This window comes from Schistocerca nitens, chromosome 5 (assembly GCF_023898315.1).
Source record: "Schistocerca nitens isolate TAMUIC-IGC-003100 chromosome 5, iqSchNite1.1, whole genome shotgun sequence".
NCBI classification, from domain to species: Eukaryota; Metazoa; Arthropoda; class Insecta; order Orthoptera; family Acrididae; genus Schistocerca; species Schistocerca nitens.
The window spans coordinates 178371579-178377206 of record NC_064618.1 but is presented as its reverse complement, the minus strand read 5'-3'; positions in this window follow the sequence as shown (position 1 = coordinate 178377206).

The window sequence follows — 5628 nt, the reverse complement described above, 5'->3', positions numbered from 1 at the left end:
GGTATGGTATCGTAGTTGCTTCCTCGACACATTAGGAGAACAAGCACGCCAATTTCCTCTCTCACGATAGCCACACTGTCAGACTCACGAACTTGGGAAATAGCTGTTTCCATACATAATGAATCCGCATCTTCTGCCCGTATTATTTGGAATAAATCCATCCTCAAATTTCCGCAGGAGCATCAACATCAAGCGGTTCTTGTTGCTCTCATTTGTGAGAAACTTGTCCTGTGAGACAGCGGCATTTGTATCTTCGTCGAAAATGATATCTGATGAAGAACCTGGTATCTTTCAACAAGGACATCTTTCGGAAGACTTTACTCCACTTCGCGAACAATCACTTGGGTAGCCATCGAATATAACTGTGTTTTAGGACACGCAGTGCTTTCTCAAATAGGTTTCATACTGATGGCTCCAAACTTTTCTTTGATGCATCCAACAACCTTATGGAGCAGGTGACCACTAATCACCACAAATCGTTTTATTTTGCGTACTTCATTCTGTTGGAAAGTTTTCGTTGCATCATAGAGAGATGCTTTTGTACCCTTTCTGAGATCGTCTTCTGTGAACAACGACATGCAGTAGGGGAAAAGTTTAAATGAGGAAAAGAACTTCAAGTCTTTACCAGATTTCTTCATAACAGACTGTGAAACAATGTTGATGGGATTATGGTAGGAGACCTCTCCTTAACTGTCTTGAGAGGCGTAGTGCAGAATGTAAGTATTACAACACTGAGATTACGTTGAAATGAGGCGTTTTGAAGTTCACTCTTTTAATTCTGGTGATCCCCTTAATTCTTTCCACTAATGTCTCATGGCAGTTGTCCGATTCCACACAAATTACTGCTATTGAGAACATTACATTTTGGAAAAGGTGGATGTTTCAAAAGCCAATTATTTAGTTTGTCACAGTCTGATGCAAGCACTTAAAAAATGGCTCTGAGCACTATGGGACTTAACTGCTGAGGTCATCAGTCCCCTAGAACTTAGAACTACTTAAACCTAACTAACCTAAGGACATCACACACACCCATTCCCGAGGCAGGATTCGAACATGCGACCGTACCGGCCGCGCGGTTCCAGACTGTAGCGCCTAGAACCGCTCGGCCACTCCGGCCGGCAAAAGCTCTTAAATCCATATGTTACTCACATGTTCCCGAGTATACACTATGTGACGAAATCCTTCAATTTTTTTGACAAACATCCTGTAAGGATGCCATCCGTGAAGTTCACTTTGTGAACACACAGTCTGAAAACCCACGTTCGTGACTTAAACCGCCTTTCACTTTCATTGTCTTCATTGAAATGGCTCTGTTGTCATGTCAGACCATTAGCCACACCAAAATTCATCACTTCGCCTAATGGTGAAGTAGCCTTCAGCTGTAAATTTGTTGAATTCAGCAGAACCCATTCGGTCTTCCAATGCGAGTATCTCTTGTAAGTAAAGGTGAGCACTTTCCTCAGTTAGTTTCTTGGAGAACTGCTTCATACACAATGTGCTGTCTTATAACATATTTATTCACAACAGTTTCGATTATGGACCATCTACACAGTGGAATTATATCTACTGTGGCAACTACACGTGTCATACACGCTATTTAACCAGAAAAGTATCGCTATTGTTGACTTGAATACGTTAAAAGGACACTTAACACCATAATACCGGGAAAAGGAAGCAGAAAATATTGAAAACAGGAAAACACGTAATAGCAGTAAGTGCACAGCAGAGTTGCTCAGGCATGACACCCAGTAGGTTCTACAAACACACACTGGTGTATTAACGCTTAATAGTGCCTGAAACTGAAAACCTAGATTTTTTTTAACATGAAATTTCATGCTCTGCCACTCTAATAATTTGAAATTTTCATTTAAAGTAGCTGTTTCTTGAGTTACAGACGGTGGAGCTTACTTTTTAGCCAGGTTGGTAAAAATGACAGAATTATGACAACTGATTGCAGCCAAACGGCTGCACGAATGTTGATATTTAAGTAGGTCATTCGTTGCAAAATTTAATGATTATTACATATTCTGGTAATGGTAACATAATCAGCAGGATTCATAGTTGCCGTGTAAAAGGCGCGAATCTGGAGAGGATGCAAAAATTTCGTTTTTTTTTTGCCATAAAAAGGTGTCCCAAGGAGTTTGAAGACCGAAAACTACGAGACTCTCAACTATATACACAAGATTAAAAATAAAATATTCTACCTCATTTTCTGCGAGCAAAGGGCCATTTTTGTGAAGTCTTTACTGGACTATGAGCAGTGTCGTGTGCTATCGTCTACGCTGAGTGATCAAGTGATACTAACTGTATGTGGGGGACCTCTTGAATTTATCGGAATTGCATAGAAGAAAGAAAAACATATCAGTGGTCCTAATACATTGAAGAGCCAAAGACACTGGTACACCTGCGTCATATCGTGTATGGCTCCTGCGAGCACGAAGAAGAGCCGCAACATAACGTGGCGTGGACTCGAGTAATGTCCGAAGTAGTGCTGGAGGGAAGTGAAACCATGAGTCTGTCAGGACCTCCATAAATCCGTAAGAGTACGAGGGGGTGAAGATGCCCTCTGAACAGCACGTTGCAAGGCGTCCCAGATATGATCAACAATGTTCATGTCTAGGGAGTTTGGTGGCCAGCGGAAGTGTTTAAATTCAGAAGAATTGCCACTCTGTAGCAATTCTGGACGTGTGGGGTGTCGCATTGTCATTTTGGAATAGCCCGAGTCCGTCGGAATAAACACCGGACATGAATGGATGCAGGTGATCAGAGAGAATGCTTATGTACATGTCACCTGTCACAGTCGTATCTAGACGTATCAGGGGCCCACACAACTCCAACTGCACACGCTCCACTCCATTACAGAGTCTCCAGCAGCTTCAACAGTACCCTGCTGACACGCAGGGTCGATGGATTCATGAGGTTGTCTCCATACCCGTAAACGTCCATCAGTTCGATACAATTTGAAATTACTCTTCCGACCAGGCAACATGTTTCCAGTCGTCAGCAGCCCAATGTCGGTATTGATGGGTCCACACGAGTGGTTCGCACGCTGACACATGCTGGTGGCGCAGCATTACCAATTATCGAAGGGTTGCATTTCTTGCACGTTGAACGATTTTCTTCGGCCGTCGTTGTTTCCGTTCTTACAGGATCTTTTTCTGGCCACAGCGATGTCGGAAATTTGATGTTTTTCCGGATTCCTGATATTCGCGGTACACTCGTGAAATGGTCATACGGGAAAATCTCCACTTCATCGCTATCTTGGTGATGCTGTGCCCCAATAGCTCCTGCGCCGACTAAAACACCTCGTTCAAACTCACTTAAATCTTGATAACCTGCCGTTGTAGCAGCAGTACACGATCTAACAAATGCGCCAGATTCTTGTCAACTTATATAGTCGTTGCCGACAGCAGTGTCGTATTCTGACCGTTCACATATCTCTGTATATGAATACACATGCCTATACCAGATGCTTTGGCCCTTTAGTGTCTTTGTTTATAAGATTATTTTTGTTGTAGCTACTACACAAACAAGTCATTACTGAAGGCAACATAGATACCGCGTTTAAATGCGGTTTCATGTACAGAAATACGCCTCTGAGCTAGATTGTTAATTTGTCCATTAACAATGAGCGTAAATATGAATAAAGTCAATTATTTTTTTAAATGCATAAATCTTACACGAAAAATTGCTTTATTAATTTTTAATTCTCTGCAATTTAGATTGCGTACACCTGATACACAGTTTTTTCTGTGTGTAGATTTACACGTAAACAATGGTCGTAACGATATACAAATGTGCTTAAAAAAATGGTTCAAATGGCTCTGAGCACTATGGGACTTGACATCTGAGGTCATCAGTCCCCTAGAACTTAGAACTACTTAAACCTAACTAACCTAAGGACATCACACACATCCATGCCCGAGGCAGGATTCGAACCTGCGACCGTAGCAGTCGCGCGGTTCCGGACTGAGCGCCTAGAGCCGCTAAACCACCGCGGCCGGCTAAATGTGCTTAAAGAAAAAAAAAATTGCGCTGCCACGCAGTCCCCTCGAACGAAGCTGTTTGCTGTAAGGTAGTACCAAAATAAAGCCTTTGCGTGCACACAGATTAGAATTACTGTCTACATATCCAACAGCAGTTTAATTTATTTGCACTTGGATTCTATCGCCAACTTCCTAATCCAGTAAAACAGTCGGCATTAACATATTCATGGCTTTTCCATGCATTCGTTATAGTGGATTCTTCTGATTAAAGCGGGGATGCAGACTTGTGATCAGCGTTATGTCCAACGTCTGTAATACACTAGAATTACATAACATTCTTAGCAGTGTATGTCAAGCATTCCGTGTTCCGAACCTGTTATCAGCGGTTTCTTTTCTTTTCTTTTCTTTTTACAGTATAACAGCTTCGAAGGTGAACTATGTTTATTTTTATGTTTAAAAAAATGGTTCAAATGGCTCTGAGCACTATGGGACTTGACATCTGAGGTCATCAGTCCCCTAGAACTTAGAACTACTTAAACCTAACTAACCTAAGGACATCACACACATCCATGCCCGAGGAAGGATTCGAACGTGCGACTGTAGCAGTGGCACGTTTCCGGACTGAAGCGCCTAGAACCGCTCGGCCACCACGGCCGGCTATGTTTCAAACAGGTTTTATTGAAAACTTTTGTTTGCTACTTTGTGCACATGATCGTGTATCCTGAGTCAGTTCTGACATCGCGGCCAATCAGAACGCTCGACTACACCAAGCGACATTGTTTCTGTTGTAGAGAATCGTCTTTGAATTTATTGATACTCGACCGGAAGAAGTTACGGAACGAGCCACGAGACCAATTCAATTACGCAGTCATAATACAGGGTGATTCAAAAAGAATACCACAACTTTAAAAATGTGTATTTAATGAAAGAAACATAATATAACCTTCTGTTATACATCATTACAAAGATTATTTAAAAAGGTTTTTTTTTCACTCAAAAACAAGTTCAGAGATGTTCAATATGGCCCCCTCCAGACACTCGAGCAATATCAACCCGATAGTCCAACTCGTTCCACACTCTCTGTAGCATATCAGGCGTAACAGTTTGGATAGCTACTTTTATTTCTCGTTTCAAATCATCAATGGTGGCTGGGAGAGGTGGCCGAAACACCATATCCTTAACGTACCCCCATAAAAAAAATCGCAGGTGGTAAGATCAGGGCTTCTTGGAGGCCACTGATGAAGTGCTCTGTCACGGGCTGCCTGGCGGCCGATCCATCGCCTCGGGTAGTTGAACCAATTTCAGACGATAAGGTTTCATAACTAACCTTTTTCGTAGGACTCTGCTAGCTCGGCGAGTCGATTTTCCTGGGCTGCGAACAAATGCTACATTTTCATCACTCGTTCTCGGCCATCCAGAACTTTTCCCTTTGCACAAACACCCATTCTCTGTAAACTGTTTATACCAACGTTTAATACACCACCTATCAGGAGGTTTAACACCATACTTCGTTCGAAATGCACGCTGAACAACTGTCGTCGATTCACTTCTGCCGTACTCAATAACACAAAAAGCTTTCTGTTGAGCGGTCGCCATCTTAGCATCAACTGACGCTGACGCCTAGTCAACAGCGCCTCAAGCG